Here is a 22762-nt window from a genome sequence, read left to right on the forward strand (position 1 = left end):
GCGGGGGGGGCAGCCATGATGGAACCCCCTCTGGGATCGCACTGCTGAGGGTGGTGCGCTCCCCCCGCACCCCTCTTCCTCCGCCAGTGCCTGTGAGAGCATAGGGCCCTGCTAAGGCCCATCTAAGCCAGAATTTCTTTCTCACATTTGCCAACCAGATACCTACAGGAAGCCCACGAGCAAGACATGCACTCAGCTACACTCTATCCACTTGTGGTCCCCAGAAACTGGTGACATTCATAGGCATGCTGTCTGTGACAGCAGAGGTACAACACAGCCACTGAAAACTTGTAAGAAAGAACTCTGGTAATCAACCTACAGAATAATTGACTTTAGCTTTCAGTTTAGCTGAAATCCAGTGAGTTGCAGATCTGTTGAATGTTACACAAAGAAATTTCACTCTTCTTAGCAAAACTCATTTTGCCTTCTGTAGATATTCCCATAAGGAATATTGCAATTCTCCCTGAATTTCCTATGAAGCATAACTTCCAAGGGACCTCTGCTTCCAAAATAGGCCCTTTCAAAATCATTTTCAACTTTAACAAATACATTACACAATGAGTTTGCCTTGAGGTGAGTTTCTCTGTTTCTCTTCTGGCTCCGTAGGAGTTGATTTCTTGTCCCATGGGCACCAGTTTATTGCTTCATTGAATAAAATGTACCTGGGAGGTATAGGTGTTTGTCCCCCCTTGACAATTGTGACACAATTGGAAGAGTCTGGAGAGTTTGCACAGGGAAGCAAGAAGCTTTGCAGAACGCTGAACATATGTACTACCAGGGGAGTTAATATACACAGTTGGCAGGCTCTCCATTGAGAGAAGACAAGACAGGAGATTTCCAAGACATCTCTGTATTAGTCTAGGAGATGTAGAAAGGAAACACTAACTTTTTGTGCATTGCTGAGGTCAAGTGAAGAATGAACTGGGCCAGTGCTGAAAGTCTGCAGTTCAAGTCTCTTTTCTGGACATGAGATATAGGTTTGTACTCAATGCTAATCCTTCTCAGAGAAGACCCGTTGAAATGAATAGACTTGGTTAACTTAGGTCCATTAATTTCAATGGGTCTACTCTGAGTATAGTTTGATGCAGCTTGTGGTGCCAGCCAAAGGAGTCCATGGTGGGTGGGTGGGTGGGTGGGTGGGGGGCCTCGAGTACGACATTTCCCTTATGTGCCAAGGCCCTGAGAACATTCCCTAGGTGAAATAACAAGATAAAACAAGGTATATTGATTTGTGGCAGCGGTTCTCAACCTATTGGTCCCCAGATGTTGTTGAACTACAACTCCCATCATCCCTGACCACTGGTCATGCTGGCTAGGAATGATGGGAGTTGTAGTCCAACAATATCTGGGGACCCACAGGTTGAAAAACACTGATTTATGGGATAAATTAAGGCCACAACTTTATTGGTTATAGGTGTGAAGGTTTGGCAATAGGCATTGGGTGAAGCCACTGCTAATCCACTCCAACCTGTTTGCTGGAGGTGGGTCTGAAGGTAAACCCAACTGGAGGGGGGGTGCTCTATGACTTACATTGGATAGGGGTTCCACCCAAAGGGTCCCTATCCAAGGAGTGGTATGGCCCTACCCCCTTCTGCGCATAAGACAGAATCCACTCCTCCCAGATACTTTTAACAGGATACACTTTATCATGGAGGGGCAGTCAGAGGATACAAGCTCCCCTCCATACAAGAGCTAAACCTTACCCATTGCCTATCCACCTTTCTAAGTTGTGATGATTGCTATGAGGTTGGCAAAAACCAAATGGTCAGTGCCAGTTTGACAAGAGGGAAAATTACTGCCCGGCCCCGAAATTATGGCAGCCAACAAAGTCCATAGTACAGTAAGGCCATAGCATCAACCCAGCACTCTAAACTGAGGGAGGGAGGGTAGGAGATCTAGCAAAAGGTAGAGGCCAATCGGCCTGGCAGGCTGCAATTCATCCTGTCCTTGCATGTGGGGCCAAGTGCCCCATTGGTCAGTTAGGCCCACACCCAGGGAAATGCCCAAGACCTCCTGCCACCATTGGCCAATATGCGGCAGGCAGATGATCCACACAAACCGTCTGCCTATGAGGGCAAACAGAGCTCCCAATCAGTCATAATCCCCAGATAACCAGCTTTCCTGTTAAAACAGAGGGAGTACATTTATTTACAGTGGTACCTCGGGTTACATACGCTTCAGGTTACAACTCTGCTAACCCAGAAATAGTGCTTCAGGTTAAGAACTTTGCTTCAGGATGAGAACAGAAATTGTGCTCTGGCGGTGCAGCAGTAGCAGGAGGCCCTATTAGCTAAAGTGGTGCTTCAGGTTAAGAACAGTTTCAGGTTAAGTACGGACCTCCGGAACAAATTAAGTACTTAACCTGAGGTACCGCTGTATTTAATAAAACTTACACTGCTCATTCTCAGTTTGTTTCTTGCTAAAGCAACATTGGAGCTCTGCTTTCCTAGAGCACAGGCTGGGCTCTATTTGGCTGTACCCTTCTTCCAACCTGAACCTAACCATTTCCCCAGCCCAAGCACCCCCTTACCTTGTCTCCAGCTGAAGCCCTGTCCTTGCCTGTATGTCTCCTTGCTTTGCATCCAGCCTGAAACCTGTCCTGCCTCCAAGTCTTTCCTTACTGCAAATCAGGAAAAAGGCATGATCTGTGTTCAAGGACACATTCCACCCTTTGACACGCAGGGTCGGTGAGGGATAGGGCCCGTGAGGGAAGAGTTCCAAGGTCCAGATAGAAAGACCTGAGCCCAGGATCCTCCCTGCTGGCTTGTGAAAGAAATTCTACCAGCTGACATCCAGCTGTAAGGAATTCTTTAAAATATTCCCTTTCATGGCTCCACTCATCAGTTAAACTATACATATGGCAGCAGCACTGGTAAGCCCTCACTCTATTTCTTCATTGCATCTCACTTTCCTTTTTTCTCCTTCAGCCGTTCTCATTCCTCATAGAGAAAACCAGGACCCCACGGTCCAATTAATATTAAGTACTAGCATAATCGTAATTATCAAGTGCATTTAATTACATCTGTTTTAGTGAATCTCCTGATCTTCAAAACAGCAATTTGCACATAATTGCTGACTCCACTCCTACCAAGCAGGATAACAATTAATTCATCACAGGAGTTTGCAACCAGCCTGGCAAAAACTTTTTTTCCCTTCATACACATCAGTTTTGTATATTTAGTATTAATTAGCCGGCTTGACAAAATAACAAATTAAAATAAAGCCTTGATGATAAAAGACAAGGTAATGCACTAGAGAAAGCAATGTGTCTCCCCTCACTGCAGCCAAAAATAAACATAGCACAGATAAAAGATGACTTCCAATCTGACTACAGAACACTTTTTGCATCGCAACATCCCCCAGTGCATTAAAATATCTCTCTAAAACCAGAAGTATTCATCCAGTGGTGTGTGCTTTCCACAAACAAGGAAATTTGTACATTCAATCTTCATGAGCTAAAAGAGAGAGAGACCCACTGAAATATGACAAAAAGTCACTTGCTCCTGTGAAGGGTATATATAGTTGCAGCACCAACTTACCTTTCTTTGTCTGCAAGGGCTCTAGGTCAGGCCAGCATTGTGTTGGACAACAGCTGGCAACAACCTCAATCAACATGAATGTTTGGGGGATGATGGGAGTTGTAGTCCCAAGAGCACATGAAGGGCAACATATTAACTGTCTCTGGTCTAAGGGGTTAAACAGATTTTAGTGACTGCAATCCATTTTGGATCATGCATGCTTCCCATGCATTTTAATTGTGCAACGATTTTTATTTGCAGGGTGCTGCCATTCGGGTTGTGTCTTTGGGACTGGAAATAACAGATACCGAAAAACAATAAAAACCGTAGTACTGCCTTGAGCAGATGTTAATCCAGTTCTGAAAATGGCATGCTGGGGAACCCTCATGTTCTTTGACATGCAATGTATCACTGACTCCTTTACCCATTTACAGGTGGTCTGTCTGTTGCTAGCAGTCAGGATGGCTGTCATAAAAAATGCACGGGCCCAGCGTCAAGCAGTAGCAGGCAGCTTTAAAATATTATATCTTGCCTCGCTTTCCAGAGGGGAGACTAGTCTGGAGAAGAATGCTTGACAGCTTCCCACTGAAATATGAGGCAGATTACAGACACCCCTGCTGACCTTGTTTACACCTGCAGTGTATATTTACTAGTGGCAGCAAAGAACATTTGTGCAAACTGCTGATGCATCAGGATTTCTAAACCATGCTATCCATTCACTCAATCAAGCCAATTTTGCTTTGGGGGGAGTCTTTTAGCAGTTACAAGTAAATTAATTTCAGACCCAAGACTTTCTACAGTAGTGGGTAGCATCATGGCACTTCTGTTTATTATATAACACCCTCCCCCCGCAAAAAAAGACAACCCAGGGCTGTCGGCTGTCATTGCAATCCTTCACTCACTTTGCAGCAGAGCTGCTGCAGTATCATGAAATATTTGCAAAGTTTTAAAATGCTGAGGGTGAAGCTGTCAGTAGTAGAATGTTGACCAACAGTGCAGTTTCTATGAGAGAAGTGAAAGGTAACTGTGGCTAGGGAGAAATCACAGTGGGTTGGTGGGCAAGGAAGGGTCAATGAGAAGAGATTTACATGTTACTAGACGGCCACTACCTTTGTAATTGCTCCTACCTCAATCCAGATAATACACCATACATACATACATACATACATACATACATACATACATACATACAGCTGGGTGGCTAGGACAGTGTGTATAATGTATCACACTGAAGTATCCCCATAGGATAATAACTTAAAATAACAAAAGTTGGAAGGGAACCTGGAAGTCATCTAGTTAAACTATTTGCAAGATACCTTCCAATGAATAGGTGTGATCATAGGGTCATCACCTTGTTGTGGTGAGTGGGCTTGCCCATTCCTGTGATCCTTGTCAGTGGTGGCTATCAGGCCATCCAAAGTAACTTGTAAAGCAGGGGTGGGAAAATTTCCAAACTGAGGACCACATTCCATCATGGACAGCCTACTAAGGGACACATGCTGCTGTTGGGCAGAGCCAGGGGTAAATGTGAGCAGAGCAATGGATGTGAAGCTGTTACCTTTGACAGCTAACTATATTCCATCCATGCCAAGAAAAAGAAAATGCATTTATGCACAACTGCACACAAATACTTCTGTCATCCAAGCAAGCAAGATATGCCCTCACATTTCAAGGACAAATTCCAATAAGGCAAAACCACTCCAGGAGGGTCTTGAGGGAGGCTGTGTGGCTCAGAGAGTGGGCAGGGGGAGAGAGATGATCAGTGGTGGGATAAAGAGGCCTGCATGGTTGCATCCATGTTCTAGGCCTGAAGTTCTTAATCCCTGACGTAAAGCAAATTCATGTGCAGTGTTTAGAGTGCTGGGTTTCAACCTTACCCTTAATGTGCTATTCTGAGTATAATTCACTTGGGACATCATCATCATCATCATCATTATTATTATTATTATTATTATTATTATTATTATTATTATTATAAAAATGACCCTCCCACCCCAGATCTGCTGTTTGAACACTCAAACCTACCATCTCATGATCGTACCAACTCATCTGCTGCATATGCTGGTGTGTGTGTTGCAATTTTGTGTGTGTGTGTTTATGTATTATAACAACAATAATGTTAAGCACTTTAAAAACCCAAGGTTTCAGTGGGAAATGTGGTTCTACTGAAACCAATGAAACTTCAAAACAGAGGAGGTGAACCTGTGACATTCCAAGTATTGCATTAGTACTGCACCAATAATTCCTGATCATTAGCCATATTGGCTGGTGCTCATGGGGCTGCAGAATAGGAGAGAGAAGCAGCTTAAGAAACAGGGTTGGGAAAGTGAAAGAGGGGCTTAGTTACATAGGGTTGAAAGAAGGCTTACAATATTATTGCGTAAGGGGAGTGGGGGTTGATTAGAGGCATGAGCAAGAGGTCAGAACACCATCCTACCCCAATACAGATAAATAGATGCATTTCTAAATACATTGCTCAAAAGTTGCTCAAAAACAATCTCCATGACATCTTCTCTGTGTGGTTCTGCTGGTAAAACTATTCTGGGTAAACAGCAAGCCGTCCAAATGCAAGCAAATGCATCTGACATGACACATTTGTGCTTTGGTTGTTGGGCAGAACAGCTATCACTCTTTTTCCTCACTGCCCTTTCTAGTTTGAAGAGCACGTCTTCAAAAAATAAGCTGAACAACCATTGCATTTTTATGATAGACTACTGCGCTAGTGGGAGGGCGGGGAGGGGGGGAGGAATAAAACAGTTACAATTATCTGCACAACAAATAGGACTTGTCAGTTGCCAGACATGCAGAACTAATGCAGGTGTCCGGCTCTGAAAGACTGTCAGAGAAAGACAGGCTGGAAGAAACAACCTGTCACTGCCGTCTGTCGACTGTAGGAAACTGCTTCTGTTGTGAGCTCGTATCAAAAGAGTGAAGGCGGCATTTCCTCACTGGTCTCCTTCATCTCTGTCAGCTCTTACCAAAAGCTCCCCCAAATATGCCCCACCTCTTCCTCACCTCCTCTCTTCCTCACGCTTTCTTTGCAGTAGGTGATAACGGTGGAAGCAGCTGGAAGAGTGCTTTCAGAATTTAGCTGTGTGGCAACCAAGGAGAAAGCTTCCTGAGTAGTGGTTCCACATAGGGCCAGCCCAATACATTTTGGCAGCTGAAGCAAACCACAAAATGGCGGGGACCCTGCCAGAGAAGAAGGGGTGAGTATCTACATCAGGAACAAGGGGAGGGGGGATAAATATCTACAGTGGGAACAAGGGTGGGAGGAGTCCAGCAGTGCCACTACAGCAGGAGGGGGGCATACCTGGCCTCCAAGGAGTGTGCCACAGCTGTTGTTGCAGGTGATGCATTCCTAGGAGGCTGGATCTGCTGCTATCTTTGTGGATCCTGCTACCTGAGTCAGTTACCTCACCTGGCCTGGTGGGAGGGCAGGCCCTGGTTCCACATTTATGGAATAGTTTTTCTAGAGAGTTATACTAAGCACGTTCCTTGTTACATTTTGGGCACTAGATACAACCTGGTTCTTCCCACACCTCCGCTTTATCCTCTCCGCAACCCTGTGAGGGAGTTGAGTCTGGTAGCTCCTGGAAATGCATTTTCTAAGTTCTATTATCATATTGGCAGCTTGCACAATTAGATACATGCTCTTTCCTTCAGAAAACCACCCATCAGCTTACAGATAGGGAGTGGAGCTAGTGCCTGTTCTTGTTCCTGTGCCTCTCCCTTATGTGTTTCCTTTTCCTGAATTTCTTGAATTTCTTGAATTTCTGAGAAGGGCTTTATTGTGTATTTCAGGGGTCTCCAGCTGTGCTCCTGAGGTGTCTCCAGCTGTGCTCCTGAGGCCTTCCCCTGCAAAGCCTCTGATCCTCCACCAATTCATTGCCCTATTGATCATGAGGAAGTGAAAGTGGTCACTTTTTTCTCCTTTGGAAAATGCGTTCAGCTAACACTGGAAGAGCGATGTTTTCCCCCACTTCTGCTTTCAGCCCTGTGTGCTTTCTAAAGCTTAGATTAATTCTGCCCACAATCCATGGGGAAATTATGTGCACACACACACACTTTCTCCCCTTCTTTCTCTCAGGGCGGGGTTGCTGATTTAGGGGAGAGAAATGGCCAGAAGGGGTGTTGACCACAACACCCACTCAGAAATGCAGATGTGCCCTCAGGTCTCAAAAATGTTGGCAAACCTTGGTGCACTAATTGGATCGTTTCTTTATTCTACCATCCCGATGCACAAACAGGCCACAAAGTGAAATCAAAGTTAGCATATTCACTTTTGCGGCTCTTTCCCCTATCTTTCTTCCATGTTTGTTGTTTTCTCCAAGGGGGAAACAAACCACACACTTATTTATTTTTAATAGACACATATTTATGTGGCATGTAGTCTGCTGCTCCTCAACCCATTCTACTTCCTCGAATACCACGCAGCAGGTTGAACACCATTCTTTACTTAGCTTCCTACAGTCAGAGTAGCTGTAGGCTGTGTCAAAGACGAACTTTCTCACGGGATTCATGAGAGACAGAGATGTATATTGAAGAAGTGGGGGGAACAGCTGGTAAAAATGTTTCTTTTTATGTTTTGGAACATTTTTATACATTAAGAGAGCCGAGCTCCTGCTATTCTGTAAAATATCTTTTGATTTGAAACTCTAGCATCCTTAGGGCTTTTAAAAACAAAAGCAGCTCAAATGCCACTTAAGATTCCTCAGGGGACCAGTGGGAATACAGAAAACTGACACGCAGGCCTAGCTCTCTGCCACAACATTTATTTCTTTAATATTTTAAGATGTCTCCGAAAGATTTCAACAACAGTGTTACAACCTGATTCTTTAGTGTGGAGGGGTAGCAGTGGGATTCTGTTCTTCCTACCTAAGTGATGAATTCTAGAGGCAAACAAAAGCTGTGAAGTTCTTGCAAGCAGAAGCAGGAGGCTGTGTATGTCTTGCCTGTACCACTTTAGGCTGCAGGTGACTGAAACCCAACCTTCCAAATGAAATGATTCCTTGCCCATAGAGAACTATGGGTGAGTCCAACACTAGGTTTTGAGGTGTCACTTGATAGTGTCTGGTGCTGAGGGTGGAGCTCAGTTTGAATGCAAGCAGATATCAATGGCTTGATGTTGCTTCAGGAATCATCATACTTACATTGAGCCCAGCTACCAGCTCTGCTTTCAGTGGAGTTACTGGGGTCCAACCTGCCCTTTTCTGACAGTCTTCTTGTTCTGCCCCACAGGGTTCAGTTATTTAGTGACAGCAAATCTGTGCATTAGTATTACGTAGTAATAATAATAATGCTGCTCCTTTAGGAAAAGGTAGTGCCTTTCCCCTTTCCAGACCTCAAGGTCGGCTGGGGAATGAAGGCACAGTAATATTCTAGTTTCTATTAGCTCTATCCGGAGCAGTAAAAACCTCTCTTTCTCTAATTTGCAACCTAGTTCTCTTTAGTTCTTGCAAGCCCGGGAACAGAGGCAAACTCACTTGTTCTTATAGAACTCTATAGAGTACTCCATAGAGAACTTCATAAAGAGCTTCCTAACCACATTCATTCAAAGCCAAAGTACAGCCTACTGGAATGTGAGTAAATATCTCTACATGTGCCTTATGACCTTCAATAAAATGCATGTTTGAGAGCTTTGTGGAGTTTTGTTTATACCATCCAGATTGGGAGAAGGCTCGGGACAGAAGAATTCTTGTCTCATTAGGGCTTCTGCAATGGACTCCTCTGAGTCTGAAGATGCACACACTCCAAGGCACTCTATTTTTCGGGGACAGTCAACGATTTACAGAATCCATCCCAGTTTCTGATTTGATCCTGGAAGATCCCATTTTTCCTTATGGTGTCCCTATTTTCATCAAAGAAATGTTGGAGGGTATGGAGTTGCGTGGCACCGAGCCAAGGAGATATGGAAGTTCTTCAATGTTTAATAATAATAATAATAATAATAATAATAATAATAATAATAATAATTTATTTATACCCCACCCATCTGGCTGAGTTTCCCCAGCCACTCTGGGCGGCTCCCAATCAAGTGTTAATGTTTTATTGTTTTATTATGTTTTTATATACATTGGGAACCACCCAGAGTGGCTGGGGCAACCCAGTCAGATGGGTGGGGTAGAAGAAGAAGAAGAAGAAGAAGAAGAAGAAGAAGAAGAAGAAGACGACATCCCTATTTTAATTGGAGAAATGTTGGAGGGTATGAGATGGCCATGTGGTGTCCAGTGGCAGAGCCAATGGTACCTTAGACTAATCCCCAAGGGCCATGAGGCAAGGTGAGACAGCCATATCAGGTGGAAGAATCCAGAGGGGCAGCATCTGGTCTCCAAATAATGGAACACCCACCACAATGCCAACAACACCTGCACCTGCTGCCTCCTTGGCAGGCCCCAGTCCTATGCTGCTTCCACTCTGAATTCCTCTTGGTGAATAAAATGCACTACTGGATTTCTCCCAGCTCCTATTCCCAATGTTGATATTTATTTTCCCTCACCCCTTGTTCCTGATGTAGATCTTTACTCTCCTCTTCTTCCCCAGCAGGAGGGGGGGGGGGCAGGTTGCCATTTTGAGATTTGCCTCAGGCACCAAAATGTCTTTTGCCAGCCTTTCTTATCTCATTGAATTGCTTCTGGGGTTGGCCCTCCATGGAGAAGTACCCTTCTGATTCAGGGTCTCCAAACTTATCATCTGAAAAGGGGGAATTCGGATCCAAGGCCCTCACACTGGGGGCCTTCTGTCATTGGGGCCACAGGCTTAAATGCCCCACAATAACATGGGGCAGCCATACATTGATGCCTCAGGGCATTGTGGGAAATTTAAAATTGTGGGTCATGGCAACAGATTATCTAGACCTCAGGGCAGGATCCAGGACTGGGGGACCCTGCTGAGACACCAGTAGTTGCCCAGCGGTACTGACATCAGTCATGCCATTTTTTCCTCTAAACATTTGATCTTACCTTATCATGTCAAGGTGACTGAGGCAGCGTATGTGTCCCCTGTCCTCAATGAAACATTTCTCCAGCACTCTGAAACCTCCCCTGGCTGTGTGTACTTCCTCATATGAAAAAGTCCCTTTGGAGGAGTTACTTGTTAGATCTTCCAGCTTCAATCCTTGGCATCTCTTGTAGATCTGGAAGACAGCTCTGTCTGAAACCCTGTGGTGCTACTGTCAGTCATTGTTCACCATAGTGAACTAGATGGATCAATGGTCTGATTCTTCCTATGTCCCCTGGGCTTTTACTAAAAATGAGCTCCCCGTAGGGATCAAAAGTGGTTACATAATTCACAGAATGAAAGGAAGCTCATAAACACTCCTCAACTGCCTGAATTGTATCCACTCATGAGATTTTCTGCAACATTTTCTTCCATTTCAAAAGCAATTCCCATAGTTGAAGGAGAATTGTTGAGCGGGGGGGGGGGAGGGCAGGAGAATTTTAAAGTTATATTTTATCACCCCTTGATTATATCAGACAATATGTACTCTTATGAACCTGCCAGTGTATTTATAGTATTTCCAGAAGCCCTGCTTGGACTACCTTGGTGGTCACTAACAAGGGACACTAACATCTCTGTACAGATAGGTAGCCGTGTTGGTCTGCCATAGTCAAAACAAAAAAAAAATTCCTTCCAGTAGCACCTTAAAGACCAACTAAGTTAGTTCTTGGTATGAGCTTTCGTGTGCATGCACACTTCTTCAGATACTTCTTCAGGTATCTGAAGAAGTGTGCATGCACACGAAAGCTCATACCAAGAACTAACTTAGTTGGTCTTTAAGGTGCTACTGGAAGGAATTTTTTTTTTGTTTTAACATCTCTGTAGTTACATTTAGATTATGGAATGCCCTCATTCAACAGGCATATACATTACTGACTTTAGATCTATACTCAATTGCCTGAGAGTAAGTCCCATCCAACTCATTTGAGTAGATATGAATAGGATTGTTACATTTTTTAATTTATTGTGGCCTTCAGAATTATACTGGTGGTATTTATGGGGTTATTTTTCAAATGTTCTTGGTTGTTATTGTTGTTGCTAGGGCTTACCTTTTGTCCCACTCTTTCCAGGTTAAGGTGCTGAACAGTTCCATGTCCAAGCATAATTGTTGATTTTTGCACAGGAGCTTTCTTACGAAAACCCACTCTTTAGTGCTCATTGGAGCAAACACCAACTTGGGTTTTTCACGGATCGCCGTTTGCTCCAATTCAGCTTTAAAGGGTAAGGTCTGGTGAAGGAAGGGAACTCAGACTCAGAGCTTTAAAGTGTGGAATGTGCCTGGAAAGAGCAGAGGAAAGGTAGGTGTGGCTAAGCCCTTGTGGTTGTTCTTGTTCTGCATCCACAAAACCTCTTTTTTACTTTGACTGGGTGTATTCCCTTCCTCTCTTGTTCCCCCTTAGTCCCAATTCTATCCCTGCCACAGTTCATGATAAACATTCTATATTGTGACCAGGTTTGGTCTTTAAAATGTTAAGCAATAGCAACAGGGTAAATGCTTTTGGCTGCAATGCTAAGTACACTTCCTAGGAAATAAACCCTACTGAAGAAAGTGGGAGCCTTTTCCAAATAAGTGTGCTTAAGACTACACAATTAAATGGTTAAATCCATAGCTCCATGACATACAGAGCCTAAATAATCTTTCTTTATTTTGCATTTGACTGAAGGAAAAATTATTCATACAAAGTTTAGGAGTTTCTTTGTCTTTCAACGTGTGGCATCACATTTTCATGCCGGTGGAGATAGCTCGAACCCTTCTCCTGCAGAAACATATTATTTTGACAACTCTTTTCTCTGTCTGCTTGACAGAGGCATTGTCTAAAATGCTGGAATCATTCTGTCAAGAGAGCCTGTATTGCTCAACAATCTTGCTTGTTGACAAACGTTCTAAAGAGACAGAAATATCATCAATTACCTATGGAATATTCTGCCCAGATTCTCCAGGTACACTGAGTGTTTGCCAATGAGAAAATTATTTGACCAGCCTGGGGGAGGGGTGCATGGCTCTTTGCGGGCTAACTTGATATAATGAAAGAAAGCACGGGCAGTCGTCTGCTTTTATGTTGAAGTGTGGTGGTGTTTTGAAGAGATGGTTTCGGGAGGAATTAGAGACTTGGGCAATTGATTCACATTTTAATGGACTTGTCAGTACAGCGGTGCAGACAACTGAGTGAATTCAGGGGAGTCTGGGAGGTGCAGCAGCTGTTGGAAGATTTTGAGATGACCCTTCACTGTTATTTATGTCATGTTACCAACCCCTTGAATCAAGTGAAGAATGTTTGTCAAACGAGGCTTTGTCAACAACAACAACAACAACACGCCTCTTAAATCTGGTTATTGACAAAATGTGTAGTAAATAGAAAGAAATATATAGGAAATATGATGACTTACATGCTCTTTTGTGTGTGGGTGTTGTATATTATTGTAGAAGCTTGCCTTAAAGGTAAAGGGACACCTGACCATTAGGTCCAGTTGTGACTGACTCTGGGGTTGCGGCACTCATCTGGCTTTATTGGCCGAGGGAGCTGGCATACAGCTTCCAGGTCATGTGGCCAGCATGACTAAGCCACTTCTGGCGCACCAGAGCAACAGATTTCTAGTGCGCTTTTGTTGTTGTTGTTAAATAATTTTTGAGATTTCTAGTGCTTTAAACAGGAGTATTTCTCCAGGAGATTCCAGGAATTGGACGTTGGGCCCTCTGCATACAGGGCATCTGCTCTGACACTGGGATAGGGCTCTTCCCCAAGACATCTTTCCCATACCTGCTAAATGTTTTGAGCTACATCTCCCATCATCCCTGACCATTTGCAGGCTCAGACTGCAGTCCAAAACATCAGGAGGACAACTGGGGAAGGGCTGCAGTTCAATGGTATAGCATCTGCCATGCATGCAGAAGGTCACATGTTCAATCCCTGAGATGTCCAGGTAGGACTACAAGAGACACCTCCCCCACCCCCATTTGAAATCCCGGAGAGCCAATCAGGTTAGATGACACTGAGATGGATGGGTCCATGGTCTGATGCAGTATAAGGTGGCTTTTTATGTTCCAATAGCATGGGAGAAGTTACAATGATGCCACATTAGTCAAATTCTTTTGTTTAAAATGTTTTTTCCCCTTTCCATTTGGCTTGCAGCACTAGGAACGTCACTGGAAAATTGTATTCACACACACACATACACCTCTCAATCTCTCTCCCTTCATCTTTTTCTTCTCCTTTCTGGAGCAGAAATTAAATAACACAATAGAATCTGTCTTTAGATACGTGATCCAATTCCACAGAACAATTCTGCAGTGATCTTTATTCTTTAAATAGTTTGATGTTTTAAATGTGTGTATCCTATTGCTCACAACATTTACCTATGCAAAACAGATCTTTCCTTCTTTTTCCCCTTTCTCAGAGATTATCTCATTAGTTTACTTATCCATTATTTTTGCATTATTGTCACTTGTCTAGATAGCTTTCAGTCCCCTGATATGCAGGATTTGTTTACTGCAACATTTTTAAAAGGATGTCATTTCACCTGATTTCACAAGAGGTGTAATTATTCTTAACAATAAGCTCCTTGTGGTGAAACATGTTTGTTCTACATTTGAAGATCAAAGAGCTAAACAACAGTTTTTGGTTGTTATTTTTAGATAGACATAATTGCGAAAGATAAGAAAAATGAAATAATGAAAAATCCATCTCCAACTGAATGATTTATATGCAGATGATGCATGTAATAATACAGTTGTGGGAATTGTTGACTACTGCTTTGTAGGCCTTTATATGTGCCCCCCCCCTTCCCTCTGAGTCACAACCCTACCCAGGACACATGCCCCGCTGTCTTTTTTCTGTGCTTGGCTGGAAAGTGTTCTTCAGTTATGACAAGGTCTCTTCCTTTCTTGAATGGAGGTAGGTATGTATAAATCTCTTTTGCATGGCTGAAACTGCCTAGTTTTGTTTCTGGGCCAATGTGGATTCCAGAACAGCAGCTCTTAGGCTAAGAATCTTTCTTCACCCCTGCCACAAAGGTTCATAGGAAACCATATCTACTTTATTGGCTGAGTGAACCAATGGGTAGATAGATTGCTAACAGAAATGTATTCCAGGAGATAGTATTAAGTCAGAAGAGATATGGGTGAAATCCCAATTCTGTTATTAACTATTTGGTTACCTCATTCTGATGGTACAGCTCCCTCTCCCTCTCTCTGACACACAAACACACAAAGCCACTTCCAACATAAGGAGGAGGTGGAGTTGCGCCCCCAACATGCACACAGAGGCTGTTTCCAGCCCCCACGCGATCAGGGGAATCCTCGGGCCGCATCATCCCCTGAGCCAGCCAATCGGGGTTTGTGGCTTACCTCACTTAAGGCAAGTGCGGCCCCAGGATCTCCCTCTTTTGCCTGCGCAGTTGCTGTTGTTTCCCACCCACCTGCCCTTTAAGGTTTCTCTTTTTGACCTTGCTATGGACCTCGCTTGGTCGCCATTAAGGGGCCATTAAGGGGCCTGGTAGGAATTTTTTCCACTTGGCAAATTGGCACCAGCCATTTGGTTTTTCGCCTACCTCTTAGCAAATCGCCACAACTCCCTTGGTTTTGGTGATTAGGCATTGGTAGGGGTATTGTTATGCAGATGTGGTGGGGGGGAGGAGCGCCATCACCTCCCCCATACACTGAAGGGTAGTCTGGTAAAGGATTCTGGGGGCATTGCCTCGTCCGCAGCCTATGGAGGTCAGGGCCTAAAGCACGCCCCCGAGTGGTGACCCCGGGGGAGTACCTAGTTGATGTGCATCAGAAGGGCTCCCCCTGCTGGTGTTAACCCTTCCTGGTCTTCATGCAAACAGGTTGAAGCCGGATAGTCGGATAGGACCAATGCCTAAGCCAATACCGCTCTTACCTGTAACCAATAAAGTTGTGGCCAATTTTAGCCCATTAACCTAATACAATGTTGTCACGTGTCTTTATTTCCATTGGGGGGAGGCGGGAACTCGCCACGCAAGCACACACACACAACTTCCTCTTACTCTTTCAAGTGTATCAAAAAAGCTGCTCTGCATTAGTGTTGTGTTGAAAACTTTTAAAAAAACCTTTTAAAAATCCCATCCATTAACAAGGAACTGCATTTGAAATTGTAATGGGCTTGAAAAAGTGCTTTGTGGGGGAGCACTTTTTTTGGGGGTGAAGTCTTGGTATGAAATCGTGTGAGATCATGGTACCCAAAATGGCTGCCGTGCTCTCACATGAGAAAATAGGATGTCCTATTTCTGAGACAGATGGGGGGTCTCTTCTAGTCGTTTGGGGGTATGAGTAATGTACAGAGAGACATAAGAAAGGCATTGAGGTGATGTGGTACAGAGGTTCTGCTTGTGATTTTGATCGGTGGTGGATCATGCATGTTTGTAAGTCACCCACTGGATGCTGTAGTCATCAAGTGTAGCCACCAGTCTTCTTCCTTGGATAATGTATAACCCACCTTCTTTCAATATAAAACCATCCAGGCAGAGAACAACCGATAAAATTAAATAAGGCAACTATAAAACTATCAAGCATCATGAGCAGAGACTAAATAGCACCCAATAAAGCCAAATAAAATAAGTTGGAACATCTGTTATATCAGACCTATGTCTCCCTGTACAAACCAATAAGAAACAACAACAACATTTATACATTGCCCATTTGACTCAATTTCTCCAGCCATTCTGGATAGCTTGCAACAAATTATAAAACAGCAGTAAAAAAATCATACATTAAAAACTTCCCTATACGTCTTCAGACGTCTTCTAAAAGACCAATATATGTTTATTTCCTTGGCATCTGATGGAAGGGCATTCCACAGGGTGGGCACCACTACCAAGAAGGCCCTCTGCCTGGTTCCCTGTAATCTTATTTCTCGCAATGAGGGAACCACCAGTAGGCCCTTGGAGTTGGAACAGCCATTTTGTAAGAAACAGAAGGCTGAATCCAGAGTAAGCTATTTGAATTTAGGTACCATTGGGATCAGTGGATCTTAACTTAGATATGACCAATGTTCTATACTTCATTTTGGTGGGAACTAAGTGCTACTAACTAACACTGGATCCAACTCGGTATTTTGGATCTGGCCAAGGGCTCAATTACTAAGAGAAGCAATGGATTCATTGAGGAGCCTTAGGGAAGACCCTTTCTCTCTGCCTCAGTTCCAAATCTGTAAAACTGAAACTATTGTAATAATGGTTGAAATACACATTTAACCAGTCTTTGCCAACCTGCTGCCCTCAAGATTTTATGAAGTAGAACTCCAAATGGCTGCAGCAAGCATGGTCAATGGTCAAGAAGGATGGGGAGTTGTAGCCAAAACATCTGGAGGGCACCAAGCTTGGAGAGATTGTCACTGTTTCAAGCAGAAAACACTGCCAATAGTTTGTTTTGTAGTTCATTTTAAATCCAGTGTTTCCTCAATTTGTTTGTTTATGGTTTTTTTGATGAGACCAAAATCTTGGTAAAGATTCAACTGCATCTTTTTTTGGAAAGAGGATTCCCTCTCCTCCTCCGCCACTCTCATCTGATAGCTTTTTATATAATAACAAGGAGTGTGTCGGTTTTCGTTTATTTACAAATCATTCTTTGTTTTTGTGAAGAGTCATGCTGCTGTTTCTTTAATGGAGAGGCATTTGTCACAAAGGATGAAGGTGCCAAGAAGAAAGGAAAACATTTCTTCTTCCAAGTGATGTAAAAATTGCACACCAAGTATCACTGGCAGGTCACCCAACCAGCTAAAGCTATTGTGGCTTTAACTAAAGGTAAATGGGGGCACGAAGAATGCATTATTTAAAGTAATTGTTGTTGGTGTATCAAACTGACTGTCTACAACTAAATGAGCAGAAGCAGCTTTCCATTATCCTGTTAACCTGCAACAAAAACTAAGAGCGTTGAATAATTAATTCCACAAGCATTCTGGGGACTTGATGCAATGTAAGACAATAGAGCATGTCATAAAGCATTTGTATTTTATAAAATTCCTGTTTTTATGTAAGATGAATGGATGCCATTGCAATGCAGTAGATATGGCCATAGGTCTGAATGCTTAACAGCAGACATTGTATTATTCAGTGGTGTCATTTGATGCCCATGCAAGTTGCAATCATGCATACAGGTTTATTCTCTAGTATACTTCTGCAAGAAGTATAGAGGGACGCAGGTGGCGCTGTGGGTTAAAGCCTCAGCGCCTAGGACTTGCCGATTGAAAGGTCGGCGGTTCGAATCCCTGCGGCGGGGTGCGCTCCCGCTGCTTGGTCCCAGCGCCTGCCAACCTAGCAGTTCGAAAGCACCTCCGGGTGCAAGTAGATAAATAGGTACCGCTCCGGCGGGAAGGTAAACGGCGTTTCCGTGTGCGGCTCTGGCTCGCCAGAGCAGCGATGTCACGCTGGCCATGTGACCCGGAAGTGTCTCCGGACAGCGCTGGCCCCTGGCCTCTTAAGTGAGATGGGCGCACAACCCCAGAGTCTGTCAAGACTGGCCCGTACGGGCAGGGGTACCTTTACCTTTTACCTTTATACTTCTGCAAGAAGGTCAGGCCAGCAGCCTGAATTAGCTTTTCTTCTTCTTCTTCTTCTTCTTCTTCTTCTTCTTCTTCTTCTTCTTCTTCCTAAGAATATAAGGAAACTGTCTTATATTGATTCAGAATATTGGTCCATCTAGCTCAGTTTTGTCTACACTGGCTTACACTGACAGTGGCTCTCCAGATTTTCAGACAGAGAACACTCCCAGCCCTATTTGAAGATGCAATTTCTTTGAAATTGTGGACTTATGGTGTAGGCAATCATTTTAGCGTGTTCATTCACTCAATAATGTGAATAGAAAAAGATCTAATTAGACCTCCCTCTAGTGCTTTCCTGAAAGAAAGGACAAAAAGAGAGTTGTCCAAAGCAAAGTATTTGTCAGTGACTATAATGAGTTGTTATATTTCTCTGACACTTACACAACACAGATGTCATTCCAATGCCTTTGAAAAGCAGGTTTTCTTCACAGGTGCCCATATTTGTTCTGTCATATTGTGAGAAAAGCAAACATTTTGCAAATTAAACAATCATTTATATGAAACATCACATATTTGTGTTTTTTTAAAAAAGAGGATAAGCTTCAATTTGTTCCAACATCTGGATCTTGTTATTTCAATAGCTTTCCCTCAGTGGTAGAAACATTGTCTAATATGTGCCTTCTGTCATTTTGATTGGTTTAGTTGTTTATCGGACGACGAAAGTCTACTGTGTGGGGCTATACATGAATCTGTACATGAATCTTCAAGATGCTTAAATTGAATCACGTGGCTTTAAAATCTCGAAGAGCAGATGGCTCTCCAATCATTGCAACCTAAAAAAGACAATATGCTTCCTGAGACTATGTAGGCCAAAAGCAGCTATTTGTGTGTTAAATGTTGCAGGAGAAATTAAAAGTGAATATGGAATAAATACGACCAAGAATAGTTCCTGTACATTATTACTTAAATGTATTTTTATGCACTTTATCTGATATAGTTCTTAACCACTCTCTGGGGTACTACAAGTTGGTGTACAAAATGTGAATAAAATTTGCACAGCATAGAAATATAGTTGAAAACTGACAAATAAAACTTTACAAGATCCAGGACATAAAACCAAACCAAGGCTAAAAACAGAGCAATGGCCCTCCTCCAGGAACAAGGAGAACCTCGTTGGATCAGTTCAAGGACCCATCTCATTCTGCATCCCAATCCCATGCACAGCCAGCCAGATATATATGGGAAGCCTGCAGGCCAGTGTATAACTGTGTTCTTCCCACTTAAGATGTTCAGCAATTGCTGTTCAGGGGCATAGTGCTACTAACAGAACATCGCCATTGTGATTAGTAGCTACTGCTAGCCTTAGTCTTCAGGAATTTGTCTGATTTGGCTTTACCAAGCTGGTGGCTATATTGTACCACTACTGTATTTTCTATGGTCCACAAGTTATATTCACATTTTGTACAGGTGGTGCATGTTTTGCTTCTGCTGTCAGAGAGGTACTATGTCTTGGAATCAGGGGCATAGGAAGGGGGCGGTGGGGGCGGGTCACCCTGTGTGCCCTCACTGAGGGGGGTGATATTTGGCACACCACCTGCCCGCAACTCCCAAGTCTGCTCTGAGCCATCGGAGTAAAGGGGAAGCTGTGCCGGTTTGCTGGCAACATTCTCCCCTTCCCCCTTTATTTTGAGAGCTTGGGGGAGGCTTGGGAGTTGTGGGTGGGCGGCACGCCAAATTTCCACCACGGGCGGCTCACTCCACCCCCAGCTGCAGGGCGCGTGCACTGCTTCAGGCACCCAAGTGGCTATCCCATGCTTGGGAGGGCACCCTCCGCACCATGCTCACCTCGGGACCGCCCCCACCCTGGGCTCTGCCGCTGCTTGGAATACCAGTTCTCAGGATTCACAAGTGGGGGGGGGGAGTGCTGTTATACTGGAGGCTTTCCATAAGCATCCAGTTGGCTCCTGTGGCTACAAAATGCTAGATTAGATGGGTCTTTGGAATTATTTTGATGATCCTATGTTTCCCCTAAAAGTCATGTGTTGGAGAATAAGCTCTTAAGAGAGGAAACTACTGCACTCCCTATGAGCTTAAAAAAAAGTTTATCAGACTGTCTGCTTCAGGCCAGCTCCCAACATACAGAGGTTGAGAAGTTTATCCCTTACAGGGCTAGAAGTCCCAATACCATTAAGAAACTACAGTTCCCAAGATTCTTTTGGGAGATATGTTATTTATATGGGCTTTAAATGTATAGTGTACATATGGCCAGTACTGTATCTGCAGGAAGCCCTCTCCTGTGGAAAGTTATCAGTTAGATAAACATGAGATAAGAGGATATTTTAGGTATCCGTTAGACCTCAAAACAGGACTTTCCTGGGGGAACAAAATATTGGTCACTTAGAATGCCTTTTCGCCCAAAGTGTGCGGAGGTCAGTGTATCACAGAGATTGCAGCTGGTGTGGGAACACAGGAAATTTTATTATTCTTATTCTTTATTAAATTTGTCTACCGCCCTATACCTGCAGGTCTCAGGTTAGTTCAGAGTCAGAACATTGGCCCATCTAAGGAACCTTTTACAAGATATCTGCAGAAACACCAAAAAAAATGGACTCGCTGGCAGGATTGAAGTAAACAGTTACAATTTTATTTACATAAAACAAGGAATATAACACTGTGATAGCATAGTATTGTATATAAACAGCAGAACATATTATTTGATGTAATAAACCAGAAATCGAAACTGAGAGAAGTCAACGGGGGGAGGGGGGGGAGATGAAAAACCAATGTTTAGTATTGATATTGGATATTTGTTTTGAAAATGGAAAATCAATAAAATCTTTAACAACAACAAAAGTACATTGGCCCATCTAACTCAGTATATCAACACTGATTGGCGATGGTTCTCCTGGATTTCAGGAAGAGGATGCTTTGGAGATATTGGGAATTGAACCTGTGGCCTTCTGGATGCAGAGCAGCTGCTCTACAATTAAGTTATGGATCATCCATAGGTTTAACTTGCTTAAACCACCACTTCCCACAGGCTTTGGTACTGGTAACAATAAGCTCTTGAAGCAGGTATTTAATTCTTTAAGACCCACATTATTACTAATCATAATGTTAATGTACCATGTAGCTTCGATCCTGTCTCTCAAACAAGCTTTGATGATATTGCTTTTAAAAAGGTAAAGGTACTCCTGACTGTTAGGTCCAGTCGCAGAAGACTCTGGGGTTGTGCATTCATCTCACTCTATAGGCTGAGGGAGCTGGTGTTTGTCCACAGACAGCTTTCGGGTCATGTGGCCAGCGTGACTAAGCCGCTTCTGGTGAACCAGAGCAGCTCAAGGAAACGCCTATTACTTTGCTGCTGGAGCGGTACCTATTTATCTACTTGCACTTGACGTGTTTTTGAACTGCTAGGTGGGCAGGAGCTGGGACTGAATAACAGGAGCTCACCCCATCGTGGGGATTCAAACTGCCAACCTTCCGATTGGCAAGCCCTAGGCTCCGTGGTTTAGACCACTGCGTCACCTGCATCCCGATATTGCTTTTACCCATATAAAAATGCTGCAAATAAATTTGATAGATGAACTGAAACATGGATTAAAACACATCTGATTAAACAATCGAATGGTATTTAATCAGGTTGAAGCAAACACCCACAAACCACCAGTGGAAAGAACTAGAATGGTTCTTAGAAGACACAGACATTCATACAGAGAGAGGACTGGTATTTTTGAGGAATAAGTATTGAAAGTCACAGGGGACAGAAAAGCTGTAAGATCTCCTTGCATACACAGCAGTAACCCAGATTCCAAGACATTGAAAAACATGAATAATGGAGCAATTTGCACATGCAAGAATAATACTTATTAGTCAACTGAATGAAAGGCCTGAAGTTAGGTCACAGGGGTCTGCAGCTGGCCATTTTCTCACAAAGAAGCCAGATACTGTAATAATAATAACACAACCACCAAGCTGAATTACACCTTAAGCACTCAATTGCACCACTTACAGCGTTATCTGTTATTTCTTGAACATTCACAGCAGGCGGCTGGTAGCACATGCAGCAGGCGGAGGAATGGGACTCGAATTGTCTTTAAGAAATGTCGCATATTAACTAAAGGCTTTGAAGGCTCAGCTTAACTTCTGTTTGTTGCCATTGAATGTATTTTCTCGTTAAGTCTCCAGATGTACAACTTATTTCACAAGAAGCCTGCTCATCGCTTTAACTTTCAGCTCTGCAAAGATACATTTCAGCGGAAGATGGGTAAAGATGGCTTGACCATCTGCTTTTGCCACTGAGCAATGTTGAGTTAGATGGAAATTCTAAAAAGCTGGGGGGAAAGGAGACTGCAATCTGCTCAATCCACTTGGGTTTATCAGACCTATGCAAGACTGATGAAGGTCTTCCAGAGGTTATACAGATATACAGATAAGATGCAGATATTTTTTGAAGGCACTGCAGTGCTGATAGCTTAGTCCCCTCCACCAGATGGCTGCCCATGTGGTATAGCACAAGAGCTGGAGAGGACAAATTCTAACCCTGCTGGGGATTCAGGAGAACATGGATGAGCTCAGCCTTTCTTTGTCCACCCAAAAGATGCAGAAAAGGAGAAAATTGTAGATCCCAAAATCCTCCATGGAAATATTGTACTCGGGTTCTGTCAGGTCCAGCTAAGATTCAAACCAAATGCCTTCCTGTCTGTATGCAAGTGCCCCAATTGCTAGGAGTCATGAGTTGGAGAA

Source organism: Podarcis melisellensis (assembly GCF_964234715.1).
Source record: "Podarcis melisellensis genome assembly, chromosome: Z".
NCBI lineage: Eukaryota > Metazoa > Chordata > Lepidosauria > Squamata > Lacertidae > Podarcis > Podarcis melisellensis.